General features: G+C 42.5%; 1 protein-coding gene across 4 annotated transcripts in view; it reads left to right on the plus strand.

The window, feature by feature from the left end:
- The first annotated feature begins 34 nt into the window (after nt 1–34).
- Nucleotides 35–14,712, plus strand: part of LOC138746664 (rho GTPase-activating protein 27-like) — a 148,503-nt gene continuing 133,825 nt past the window's right edge. For all 4 annotated transcript variants that reach the window (XM_069904951.1, XM_069904952.1, XM_069904953.1 and 1 more), the window contains exon 1: nt 35–124. The gene's annotated coding sequence lies outside the window, so the exon portion shown is untranslated. The remainder of the gene's footprint in view (nt 125–14,712) is intronic.

Here is a 14,712-nt window from a genome sequence, read left to right on the forward strand (position 1 = left end):
ACTTCCAGCGGCTCGCCGGTCAGCAAACGCCCGCAGGGAGAAGGGGTGCGAAGGAATTCCAATCACGTTGGGGAGCAGGCTTTCTGAAAGGAGGTTCCTTTCCACCCACCAGCCACAGTATCAGGTAAAAGAAAGGTTCACTTGGAATCGATAAAATCAGGTGAAACCCGCCTGTCATTGCTTTTAATGTCGTTTAAGGTACATTATAGAAGCAAGCGATTCAAGCTGTTTGATGAGGATTTGATCTTCAGACTGTAACAATTCATATTTCGTGTGATGTTCATTGCTTAAGGGTGCAGATTGTTTCTGATTAAAGTGACCTAGAGACCTGAGGAAGTGTTCCCGGATTGGGATGGGTTGGTACATTTTCACTGTAGGATGTTTGCACCAAAAGCCATTTTTCTCTGTATTTCATGTGCAAGGCAACTCAATTGCATTGCTTAACCAGGTCACCTAGAAATAACTCAGGCAAATGGGGAGGGGGGGGGGGGGGGCATTGTACTGATCTAAACGTTAAGCATTCGTGCCCTGTGCTGTTTTTTTTTAAAGAAGTCACTAAATAGCACCTTTTTGTGTATTTAATTCTTTTTGCGATTTCCATATTCGTATCCCATTGTTATTCCAGTGATATTTTGTTATTGTGTGGATCATCAAACCTTAAGCGTGAACGTGGGCATGTATCGAACTGTTCTGCCAGCTTTGGAGCAGGCCGTTGGCATAAGGTTTACTTCAAAAGAAATCTGCAAATGATGACAGGATAAACTAATCCAAAAACTTCGCGTGATTGAGCAACTGGGCATAGATTGCATATTCATAGCTGTTCATTTACTTTAAACAATATAGGCAAAAGTGATTTCTCTTCCATCCTCTTTTGAAGTGTCACCTGGTCAAATACTTTTCAGATATTTTGTTCACAATTTAGTGAGTTGACATAACGAACCCAAACAACGTCGTTATGGATATTGATTTTAAAAAAAACCCTGTCAATTTGTCTCAACAAAAATTAAAAAAAAAAACTGTTGCATTTAAGATTGGTAAAAGAGGAAACAGATGAACATTGATAAGTTATCTGATGTGGCCCGAACGCATCTCAAGGCTTTAATTCATCTAGTGTTGATCTCCATTCAAATTATCCACGAGGGCAGCACGAGTGTTAGTGTTCTTGTATGTACTGACTCACTTGTTATGTTAAGCTTGTATCAAATCTTGACTAGTCCACACTTAGGGTTTTTATACTGTACCTGTATCTTAAAAAAGCTAACCAGGCATTGGAGATGGGGAAAAATAAATCAGGATGCTTTTCGCAAAAACTCTTTTAACTTACCAAAATGTTCCAGATGACATCACCATTTGAGAACAAGTTTCATCGAGATGTTGCAGAAGGTGGCCAGATGTCTGGTCTAGGAGGATAGATTTTAAGAGGGACTTTAAAGGAGGTGTACAGGCCAAAAGATTGAATGAGCGAATTCCAAATCTTAGGGACAGATGATAATGACAGAATAGTGCAATAGGTAAGAGTGCAGGAGAAAGACAAAAATAAGAGATTCAAGGACATTTGAATCGTGAAGTTATACCAGTCAGGTAAAGCCTAAAGAGCTTGAATCACCTTTCTTTTGGAAAGAGGAAGCTGACAAGTGATGATATTTATAGGTCTGAAAAATTAAGGAAGGGCTTATGGAGAGAGAGCTTCTACTTCTGCAAACCTCAGGTCATCATTACAAGGCAGTCACCAAGAATTCCATGAAGGATGGAATTCCATGAGGATGTTAGAAAGGATAATTCACTAAAGAATGCTGATGTTGGTTGTCTAGAAACTGGATCACATTGCACTGGTGTGATGCAATCCAAAAGTAGATGCAGTCCAGAATAATTTGTATTAGCAGTCATTTCAAGATGAAGTTGAGTCACTTGAAAAATTGAATGGGACACTTCTGTGCTGTTGTGCTGCTACTTGGCCCGGCAAGAGAAGGACATCTAATCATGCCAACTCTGATGTGTTCTTGGTAGCCTCCCTGTCGTAAATTGAAACACTCAGATCCAGCAAACAACTACCACAAAATAACAAGCTACACAAACCCTTGACATCCATATTTAAAGAACCACACAATCAGAACTCGACAAGACAGCTCCAAAACTTGGTAAACACTCTTGAAGTCCTTATTGTGAAAACAGAGTGCTGTTTTGAGATTTTAACTACTACTGAGGAACTGAGATGACGAGGGGGAAGATGCTCTGCACACATGAGGGCACCCACCACCTCTACCTATCACCACCACTCTCTTGTTTGTGTGGCTCCCTTCCAAACCCTTGCAATTCCTGCCTCAACCGATTAAATTTGGCTTATAACCTTTAGGTTTATACATTTTTAGGGTTTATTTCTGTGAGATAGAAACAGGGAGGGAAGATGTCCCTAGGATTATGTCAGAAATGAAGAGATGGAATAGGCAGGAGATGGGGGTGAGTTGTACATGTACAGGAAGGTAGGGTGGGTGTGTGTGTGTGTGTGTGTGTGTGTACATGCTTACGCACTTCTGTATTTGAGGCTTTTATTGACTATAGTCTGGAGCAGTAACCAGCCTCATTGATTGATCATGGCAGGGAGAATAGAAAGTATGGGTAGACTCAATCTTGGGAGGCGTGTCCAGCCAGCAATAGCCAATCATAGTATAACAGTGGTTTACTACATTCCCCTCTCCTTTTTAAGAAGAGTCCTTTGGGGTGAGAAATAAAGAGAAAATGAGGCATATACATATACATATTTTACAGGTCAAGTCTGTCAGGGGGTCTCATCTGCCACAGCAAACGATGTTGTAGCAGTAAGGGTGTAGCCGTGCCTCCCTGAGCAGCCAGTGGGGTTGATCAGTTGTCACTAGTTTCTGTTCTCCAGGGGGAAGGGACAGGTGAAGGAAAGAGGGAGTGTGCATCCTGGGTAACAACAGTTGCTGGGAGTGGAGTGGGTTCGGCAGCAAGTTCAGTGACCCCCAAAATGGCAGTGGAGGAGAATGTCTATTGGTGGTCAATAACGGTCGGAGGGGCGCCTGACGGTGCCAAATCCCGAATCGAGACCGTGTCCTCGTCTCCATCAGGGAAGGCCATGTAGGGTTTGCGTGGAGGAGGTGGACCCCCTCGACCAGTGGCTCAGTCTTGGATTGCCTGGAGTGCTTCTGAAGCAGGACAGGTCCTGGGAAGGTCAGCCTGACTGAGAATTCCTAAGGAAGGCAAACATGCGTTCATGAGGCGTATTGTTAGCGGCTGTACATAAGAGCAACCATATGGAGTGGAGTGCATCTGGGAGGACCTCTTGCCAGTAGGAAACGGGAAAGCCCTGTGATTTTAGTTGCAGGAGGATGGTGTTCAAGACCATAGCATTCTCCCTTTCCACCTATCCGTCTGGGATTGTAGCTGATGGTCCTGCTCGTGGTGATGTCCCTGGCCAGCAGGTACTGCTGCAGCTCATTGCTAAAGAATGATATGTGGGGAAGGGGATGTGCTTTGAGCTGCATGTACCAGTTGATGCTCTGTTTATAATCTATGACCATTCTGTTCTTTTTCCCATTCTTTACTATGACCACCTTGGCCCTCCATGGGCTACTAGTAGCCCTGATGATGCCCTCGCCCGACAAACACTGAACCTCTGGCTTGATGAATACTTTGTCTGCTGGCGCAGTGTCGCCTGCCCCTGGTGGTCACTGGCTTGCAGTCGGGGGTGAGGTTTGCAAACAGCGGTGGTGGATTGACCTTGAGGGTCGAAAGCCCATTGGTCATGCGCAGATGATATCATGGCTGATTGGCCATACTTTGAGGGATAGGTGCTTTATGGTATCAGGGTGGATAAAGCTTTCCATACTCTTGCTATCAAACAAACAGTTCATTACATGGCCGTTTACCTGCACTTGCTATATTGATTACATGGAAGATGGGCTTACGAGAAATGTTTTTGTTGTTATAACTAACTACAGGGATATCTTCATTAAAAAAATTAAAATTTCTGCTGATACACTGAACAAAAATTTTATAGACAGCCATTTTGGTATTTCCCCCCCCCCCCCCCCCCCAGTGCACCCAGTGCAGTCTGCACCCCTCCCCCCCAGGTGCTGCAAGTGATTGGACTGGAGTTCCTGCCAAGAGTGCCAAGGACAGGGATTGGTAGTATTATGCCAGCACCACTGTCCGTTAACAATCAGGAGTTACCAGCTACAGCCAATGAATATGTTGGAAATGGCCTTCACACATCCATCCGGTTCACTTTGGTTCTGTCTCCAATGCAGAAAAAATGCCAGTCAACTGGTGGCACAAACTGCAGCTGGGCAAAGTTCCTCTACCTTAAATTACACACACACACAGACACACACACACCAAGATGCTATAAATACCAACATAGCAAAATGATTTTCCAGCATGAATTTAGCCAAACTGGTCTAAAGTACGGGTGCTTTCCAAAAATAGAAGCAGTTCAGTCTTTGAAAAATTACAGCAATTGAACATCTGTGGTCATGTCATGTCGTTGATGTGGATGTTTGCTATTTTAATTCTAATTCAGGGAACTTCTGTTCCACATAAAGCTTGTGGACTTTCATGAAGGGTTCATTTCTCATTTGACATCATGTGCACATAACTTATTATGCTATTATGTGAAACCTAGCCAAAGACCTTCTGCATACAAGAACATGTACCAGAAATGTGACATGTCACTACCACCTTTCACCTATCAATGCTGAAAATGGATACATTTATATATTTTAAGGAGTTCTGTGAGATCAAGAATGGTTTGCTTTCTGTCTAATTTGGTCTTTGTTGGATCTGTAGACAATTGTTACAAGTGAGCAAGAGTCCTTGATGGTGTGGGAAAATAGGTCATAAGTGAGGTGGTTTGTGTGGTGGCACACTGTAGTCCAGGAGATGTCCTCACTGCCTGCCTCCAACCCTCTAACTTCTCCCTGTAAGATTCCTGATAAAGGCTGATAGCCCTTCATACCAGCCTTGGATCCGGGCCAGCAGCATGTAAAGATGTGTCTGATATTTCAGGTTATTAAAGCCTTTAATTACTCAATTCGATTCTGCTTGTGGATATTGATCGCACTACAGTACGCTACCTCCACTGCTTACTCTGGGCTTTCAGCTGCCCTTGATCAAGGAAGACAAGGTTCTCCGTGTCACTTATGAATGTACCTGCCTGGAGAGGAAAGGGGGAGAAACATCCCCAAATCATAAGGTTAGCGTGGCAGTTAGCGCAATGGGATTACAGTGTCATCAACCCAGGTTCAAATCTGGCTCTGTCTGCAAGGAGTTTGTACGTTCTCCCCATTCCTGCATGGGTTCCTCCTGGTGCTCTGGTTTCCTCCCACTCTTCAAAAGGTATAGGGCTTGTAGATTAATTGGGTGTAATTGGGTGGCATGGGCTCATGGGCCGAAAGGGCCTGTTAGCTTGCAGTATGTCTAAATTTTTTTAAAAAACTCACCATCATCCTCATTGCCATCTTTATGTGAGGCTGCATCAAGTATGCCAACATCCAATGCCAAGGTTCCACCTGTCCCTGGTGTAGCAAAGGATGGGCCAAGATCAACAGGAAGTCATAGCCTCCTGTTTTTGCACATTTTACAAGTTTATGTCAGATTTGCTCCTCTATTTTGCCTAATGTAAGAGCTGCCTTTGCCTTCGGCTTCACCAGGTTTGAATTAATTTGTGAAAGTAAGAATAATAAAAGAATTACAGAAAAGATCTTTGTGCTGCAGGTGTATCCACCACCATTTTAAAGGAACTTAGTTGGTGGAAGCTGAGAAAATTGACAAGGTTTGTTTCTGGGCTGGATTTGATTCTGTATTTAAGTATCATTTCTGGTTTTCTGTTCTCTATTAGCATTATTGTATTTGCACCAATATACACGTGAAACCCAGCGTCTTCATCACCACAGCTCTCATGCTCTCTCTAACCCACCCACTTAGGCAGCTTTGATTATTATTTTGCTCCAACTTGAATAGATGTGTATATCTGTAAAATCAAGATTTGAATGGACTCACCTGAAATCATTAAATACTCTGTTGATACTCACCTCTGTTCCTTCCGAGATGCAGGTGATCATCTTGTGCCAAAACACTGTAAAAACACAACACTGGAGAAACTCAGCTAGTCAACCAGTGTACCTTATCTAGCAAAGATAACCAGTGTCTTGGGTAAGAGCCCTTTCATTAAGGTATGAAAAGATGTTGGCAGGCGCCTGTTTTTTCCTACTTTCATGCACCACTGTCTGGGTTTGGCAGGTTATTTGGCCAGAAGAGTCAGTGAGTGGACACTGATCATGTGACTAAACATTTCCAGGGCAGATAAATTTGAGAGAGCAATCTTGTTTAAAATGTCTCATCCCTGCGCCAAAGCCAATGTCGGTGGTTTCCATCAATTAGCTATCTCTGCACAGAGAGAAGATCAAAATTATACGTATGGATGTGTTTTTGCATGATTTTGCACCGAGGACTGGAGAACGTCAGGCTCTACTTGTACAGTTGGATGATAATAAACTTCAGAGGGAAAGTGAGGACTCAGCAATTCAGCCAATGAACAATCTGCTGACATGGAGTGGAACACAAGCACGTATACAGGTTTCATGAAGTGATGAAGGAATGCAAGGGTCTGGTGCTGATCTGGATCAACTGTTTTCCTTTGCTGGCTACTTCTGACTGTTGCCATTGTGTTGGCTCCTCCCTGGAAAAGCAATACAAGCTGTGGAGTATTCAGCTATTGCTTAAACTGGGACCGCCTTGGAAGTCTTGGAAGTGATAAATCATGGGGCAGGAAGTGGTTGTGGGGCAGGAAGTGATGTAATAATGATTGATATCTTCAGACATGTTATTTTAGCAAAGCAGCAAGGAGTGATGGTGGAAAACACATTAAAGTAACTAATGGCTTCCACGTCATATTGATGGTGGAAGAATTGGTGTGTTTTTGCCCAAGGCTGCCATGCAGAGAACATTTTTTTAAAACATGGCCCATACCCCTAGGAGAAGGAGTTGTCCATTTAGACCAAGATAAAGAGGCATTTTTCATTGGTTGAACAAAATAATGCAAGAAGCAGAGGCAGGAATAGATAATTTGACCCTCTTTCCTGCTCCTCTATACACTAATCCTTTATCTCAGCAACTTCCTCAATATATATATATTGAGGGAGTTGCTGAGATATATATATATCTGTCTATATTCTCTCCTCTCTCTATATCTCTGTCACTTCTCTTTATCTCTCAATACTTTCTCTTTCTTTATATCTTTCTGTCTATTCTCTCTCTCTCTCTCTCTCTCTCTCTCTATATATATATATGTGTATAAAAGCTCTCTAAACTCTTTCTCTGGCTCTCTCTCTCTCTCTCTCTCTCTCTCTCATTTATCTGCCTATAGGAAGTATTTTAAATGCTTATATAAACTTTAATAAAGATATTGACACCATGCTTTCAAATGAGCAGTTAACTGGCCTTTAGTATTTGCTTTGTCTCTTCCTTTCTTGAATGGTGGGATTATGTTGATCCGTTCAAATCTGTAGAAACCTTTACGGATTCTATGAAATATTGGAAGATGACAAATCGTAACCCTAACTGGCCATGGCCCACTAGTGGCAATGACTGAGTAATATTTTCAAGTCAAAGGCAAGTCTGTAAGAAACACATCTTTATCTAATTTAAAGTATTTTATTTAACATTTTTAAAGAACAAAAATAAACATTACAAGCTTACACTGAACTCCCAATCAAAATCAAAGCTCAAGCTACTTTAATGAGACCCTGTTACACCCTGACCTCAGTGGGTTGGGAATTCTCCATGGCCCACATGGAAACATGCTGTGGCCCACCAGTGGGTCATGGCCCACTGTTTGGGAATCGCTGGTGTAGATCAGTGCTTTATCTAACTTTTTCTTTCCACTCACATACCACTTTAAGTAATCCCTAGGCCATCAGTGCTCTGTGATTAGTAAGGGATTGCTTAAGGTGGTATGTGAGTGGGAAAGGAAGGTTGAGAACCACTGCTCTAGACACAATTGTTACTGAAATATTTGGCTTGAGAAAAATTGTCATTGGCCCATTTCCTTTGGAGTTATGAAACCATGCACATAATGAGTCAATTAGGTACGATTAAAACAGTTGTTTTTCAAACTTTTTCTTTCCACTCACATACAACCTAAAGTAATCCTTTACTAACCACAGAGCACCGATGGCATAGGGATTACTTAAAGTGGTTTGTGAGTGGAAAAAAAAAGGTTGAAAACCACTGGAGTAGATGATTATGCAAATGCTGCTTCTTTCGATTAAAAGAGGTGGTACTTCCTCTTTTATTGGTGAGCACAGAATTGGAGACCTTCTTTTCCAATGCAAGTTATGCCTTTCAATGCTGACATCAGGAAACTTTTCTTTGTGTGAAGAGTAGAGGAAGTACTGACATGCTGGAGAAGCTCAGCTCAATGGAAACATTTGAAACCAAGGTTGTTAACCTCAAACTCAAGATTCCCATATATACAAAACACACAAACTTGGGTTTCCCTTTGTCCTGGTAAAGTACAAAGATGACTCACTAGTCCAGTGTTCAATGAAAATGAGAAGGAGAAGATTTGACAGAGACCCTTCACAGACTTCCCCAGTACCACCACCTCCTGCACCCCTGTAACCTCTGTAGCTGCACGGCCATCTGTCCGGACCAGCAGTGAACTTGAACTCAAAGCATCTAAGTCACCCCCCCCTCGGCCCTTGTTTCCCCTGAAGTGATCCGGCATTATGGAGCAACAGTGTGTATATCAAAGTTAGATCCGTTAGGATCTAACTGAACAAAGCCTCTCTGGCCCTTTGGTTTTATATTCCAGGCTTTCCTTATTAAGTTATATAAACGCTTGTTTAAAATTTGCATCACGTAATGTCATGTTATCCCATAATTTGTATGGATATGATACAAAGTGTCATTAACTTTGGCAAGAGGGAATAGCTTTTGTGTTAATTTTAGCAGAACATGACAATTTGTGAGCTTTGTTCATTTGAAATAAGTCAAATTTATTGTTATCTGATTGTTCGAGTACAACTAGATGAAACAGTGTTCTCCAGTCCTTGGTGCAGAAAATTCAGACGCACAACCAGACATAACGCACATGCAGACAAACAATACATATGCAGGACAAGTATTCATATATGAAAATAAATAAGTATTGTTTCGTAAATATGAGAGTCACGGAGGGTGAGTGTGAGCAGTTCCTTTGGTTGTTCACCATTCTCACTGCCCATGGGAAGAAGCTGTTCCTCGGCCTCGTGGTGCTGGCTCTGATCCTCCTGTATCTCTTCCCCGATGGGAGCGACTGAAAGATGCCGCGTGCGGGGTGGAAGGGATGATTTTGTGCGCCATCAGAAAACGATCCCAGTAGTTCACATCGATAGGTGGGGGGGGGTGGAGGGAAGGGAACTCCATTGATCCTCTCTGCCACTCTTATGGTCCTGTGGATTGACTTCCAATCCATTTCTCTGCAGCACCATACCACACTGTGAAGCAACCGGCCTGGATGCTCACTCTAGGTCGACATAACCCTTGCGCGCTTCAGTCTTCTCAGGAAGACCATCCGGTGCTATGCCTCCCTGACAAGTTAAGTGAACTCCAAGGAAATCCACTTTCTCTACGACAGAGTTGTTGATGTATAATGGAGGGTGGTTTATCCTAGTCCTCGATCATCTTCTTCGTCTTGTCCACATTTGGACTCAGGATGTTACTCTCGTACCATCGTAATCTCATGAGGTTTTCTGCCCCTCTTCTCTGTTGTGCGACTCATCGTTGTTGCTGATGAGGCCGACGACTGCTGTGTCATCTGCAATAACACTTTTGGAGGTGGATCTGGCAGTACAGTCGTGGGTCAGTAGCGTGAACAGGAGCAGGCTGTGTGGTGCCTTTCCTTGTAAGCAGCTGAGGGTCATAGTGGAGGAATGAAGTCCTTTCTGTGAATCCCTCCTCATCCTCTCTTGATGCTGTTGAATTCCATCTAATATATGATTCCATAGGTAGTGGCTTTATCCTTTTGACATTCATGTGAGTGAACTTGCACATTGCGAGCCAAGGCTGTTTGAACATGGGAGTGAAGTTGTATCCATGTATAAAATGAATCTTAATTTCAAAGTATGGTCACTGGTTATTAAGTAGATCAAGAATATTTGAGTCTGCGATGCAAGGAAAAACGTTCATTTTAGACTGAACAAAATTCCTAACTTGCAAATATCTAAAGAAATGTCTGTTAGAGATCTTAAATTTAATTGACAATTGTTCAAAAGAAGCAAAGTTATTTCTAATGAATAAATCTTTAAAAATTTTAATGCCAAGTCCTCAAAGACTTCATCTAATACTAAAAGTGGGGAAAAAATGGTTGTCTATAATAGAACTAATCAGAGAAAAATTATTATAACCAAAACATTTCCTAAATCGAGCCAATATCCTCATCATTGGATTATGTGTCAATTTAGAAAATTAAAAGGGTAAAAGTGGAACCTAAAATTACCAACGTAGACGATTCCTTAGAAAAATTCAGTTCAATTTATGCCCAAGAAGGGCGACTTACTAAATTATCAAATTTTAATAACAAAAATAAATCGAATATATTAGTCGCCCAGTAGTAAAATCGAAAATTTAAAAGTGACATTTCCTCATTCCTAATAGTTTTCTGACGATGAGCTTTTACTTTTACGTGGTTGTTTTCCCTGCCATGTATATGAAGAATTGAAGAAGATTGAAAAGAGGGTTGGTGCGAGAACACAGCCTTGCTTCACGCCATTGTTAATGGAGAAGGGTTCAGAGAGCTCATTGCTGTATCTGACCCGACCTTGTTGGTTTTCGTGCAGTTGGATAATCATGTTGAGGAACTTTGGGGGACATCCGATGCGCTCTAGTATTTGCCAAAGCCCTTTCCTGCTCACGGTGTCGAAGGCTTTGGTGAGGTCAACAAAGGTGATGTAGAGTCCTTTGTTTTGTTCTCTGCACTTTTCTTGGAGCTGTCTGAGGGCAAAGACCACGTCAAGGCTGTGTTCTCGCACCAACCCTCTTTTCAATCTTCTTCAGCATGATGCTGAACCAAGCCATGAAAGACCCCAACAATGAAGACGCTGTTTACATCCGGTACCGCACGGATGGCAGTCTCTTCAATCTGAGGCGCCTGCAAGCTCACACCAAGACACAAGAGAAACTTGTCCGTGAACTACTCTTTGCAGATGATGCCGCTTTAGTTGCCCATTCAGAGCCAGCTCTTCAGCGCTTGACGTCCTGCTTTGCGGAAACTGCCAAAATGTTTGGCCTGGAAGTCAGCCTGAAGAAAACTGAGGTCCTCCATCAGCCAGCTCCCCACCATGACTACCAGCCCCCCCACATCTCCATCGGGCACACAAAACTCAAAACGGTCAACCAGTTTACCTATCTCGGCTGCACCATTTCATCAGATGCAAGGATCGACAATGAGATAGACAACAGACTCGCCAAGGCAAATAGCGCCTTTGGAAGACTACACAAAAGAGTCTGGAAAAACAACCAACTGAAAAACCTCACAAAGATAAGCGTATACAGAGCCGTTGTCATACCCACACTCCTGTTCGGCTCCGAATCATGGGTCCTCTACCGGCACCACCTACGGCTCCTAGAACGCTTCCACCAGCGTTGTCTCCGCTCCATCCTCAACATCCATTGGAGCGCTCACACCCCTAACGTCGAGGTACTCGAGATGGCAGAGGTCGACAGCATCGAGTCCACGCTGCTGAAGATCCAGCTGCGCTGGATGGGTCACGTCTCCAGAATGGAGGACCATCGCCTTCCCAAGATCGTATTATATGGCGAGCTCTCCACTGGCCACCGTGACAGAGGTGCACCAAAGAAAAGGTACAAGGACTGCCTAAAGAAATCTCTTGGTGCCTGCCACATTGACCACCGCCAGTGGGCTGATAACGCCTCAAACCGTGCATCTTGGCGCCTCACAGTTTGGCGGGCAGCAGCCTCCTTTGAAGAAGACCGCAGAGCCCACCTCACTGACAAAAGGCAAAGGAGGAAAAACCCAACACCCAACCCCAACCAACCAATTTTCCCTTGCAACCGCTGCAATCGTGTCTGCCTGTCCCGCATCGGACTGGTCAGCCACAAACGAGCCTGCAGCTGACGTGGACTTTTTTTACCCCCTCCATAAATCTTCGTCCGCGAAGCCAAGCCAAAGAAGAAAAAGAAAGATATGAAGAATAACTGAAACTAATGAATTAAAAAAGGATTTAGGGAAAAAAAAATGCTAAGGCTTGAAAAAGATACAAATATTTAGGGAGAATGTTCATTTTAAATGAATTAATATGTATAATCATTCTCCATCCTGATAATAATATTTTAATCTAATTAATACTACAAAATTTTCTTATAACTCAGTCATTTCTAAATATTGAAATTGGTCTTGAACTGCACTGTATTTTAAATGGAAATTTAGAACACATAGAAAGAGATCCTTTTACAGATAAAAGTTCACTCTTGTGTAAATTTATTTTGTATCCCAAAAATTGTCCAAACCGAGCGAACATAATTAATATATTTGGTATAGAAACCTCCCGATTTGAAATAAAAAGCAATAAATCATCCACATAGAGAGATACTTTAGTTCAATTCTGTTTTCCGATTAATCCTTTAAATTCTCTAGATTTTCAAAGGGCTACTGCTAGAATTATATCAAAATGTAAAGGACTTAATGGACATCCTTGTCGTGTTCCCTTTTGTAGCCTAAACATTTTTGACTATTGTACTAGAAAGAATGAATTGAAGCCATAAGTCACTAGTTATCATAGCATCATATTGCATGGAGTCAGGTCTTTTGGTTCATTGACCATCAAGTATTCCTAATGCTATACTAATCCCATTCTATTCTCCCCACAGTCCTATCAACTTGCCCTCGTCCCACCCCCAGATTCTACCACTCACCTGTGCAAACTCACCTGGGCAGCACAATCGGCGTAATGGTTAGCACAACGCCTTTGCGGCGCCAGCAATTGAGACCGGGGTTCGAATCCTGCACTGTCTGTAAGGAGTTTGTACTTTCTCCCAGTGTCTGCGTGGGTTTTCCGCTGGGGGCTCTGGTTTCCTCCCACCCTTCAATATGCACTGTTAAATGTACATTAAGAATCTGTTAATTGCTTTTCATTTGAATAGGCAACTGGCTCACACGGTTATATTATTCTCTGTGATTTTCTTTATATGTATATTAGATGACTGGTTATATATCTCATTGAATTTTGTATGCAAATTTATATATTAAGCTCAAAAATATATTTAAAAGAAATGTACGGGAGGGGGTTGTACGTTAACGGGGTGTAAATTGGGCAACATGGACCCATGGGCAGAAATGGCCTGTTACTGCGCTGTATGTTTAGATTTAAAATGGGACCATTTACAGCGGTCACTCAACTTACCAGCCTGCACATCTTTGGGATGTAGGAGCACCTGGAGGACACCCAGGTAGTCACAGGAAGAAGGTGCAAGCTCAACACAGATGTCACTGGAGGTCAGGATCCAACTGAGTTGACTAGAGTAGTGAAGTCCAGTTCTGCTGGTGGTGCCCACTGTTGTTGCAGGTACAACTCCTTTCTTAGGAAGATTATAATTTGATGAGCAACTTTAATTTAGAGACACAGCAGGCCATTCCAGCCCATGAGTTCAATTACAACTCTGTGACCAATGAACCCATTAACACTGTACGTCTTTGGAAGGTGGGATGAAACTGGAGTACCCAGAGGAAATCCATGCAGCAACAGGGAGAACGTACAAATAAACAGCGGCAAATTCAAATCTGTGTCACTTCCACTGTAATCAGGTTGTGTTAACCACACCGAGTTTGCAGACAACATGAAAATTGGAATTGTGGCTTGCAAGGAACATTGTTAAAGGATATATTTCTTCAGTATAAGGGAATTAGGGGTTACGGAGAGAAGGTGGGGACAGGGTACTGAACTTTAAGATCAGCCATGATCTCGTTGAATGGCGGAGCAGGCTCGAAGGGCCGAATGACCTACTCCTGCTCCTATCTTCTATGTTTCTATGATACAGATACTCCCCGACTTATGACCGTAATTTGGATTGAGGGATCAGTTGTATCTTGGAATGGATGTATGTTGGAATGGCGTATATTTGTTTAAAAAAAAAGAAAGATATACAATTTACGCAGTTTATGTTGTATTTGACTATAACTATAAGAGGGATACAGGGCATGTAAGAGCCAAAATGTGCCTACTTACCTTGTAAGTCGGCGTTCTGGGGTCCGTATGCTGGGCGCTGCCACCTCGATTCCTGAGTGCATGCGCAAGTCTTTGCGTATTGGAGTTCTATTGGTGTATGTGTGAGAGTTAAGCACCCTAGTGATATTGAATTTGCGACCTTCACGTAAACCACGTATATTTTATATTTTTTAAAGGAATTTTTGGTCACGTGCATATGGACGCAAGTCGCATAGGTCGCAAGTTGGGAGTAGCTGTAAAGATTTGGGTAGAGAAAGAGCAGATAGAGTTCAATCTGGGCAATCTGTGATGATGCACTTTGAAGATCAAATACAAGCAAGAAATGTTGAGTAAATAGCAAGACCCCTAATGCAGAGAAGAATTTTGGTTGCACGTTCATAACTCTCTGTAAGTAGGAACACAAGTAGATAGTGATAAAGAAGGCATTGTTTATGATTGCCTTTATCAGGAGGACCCTTGTGCCCTTTTT

The sequence above is a fragment of the Narcine bancroftii genome, chromosome 12 (genome assembly GCF_036971445.1).
Source record: "Narcine bancroftii isolate sNarBan1 chromosome 12, sNarBan1.hap1, whole genome shotgun sequence".
Classification (NCBI taxonomy): Eukaryota; Metazoa; Chordata; class Chondrichthyes; order Torpediniformes; family Narcinidae; genus Narcine; species Narcine bancroftii.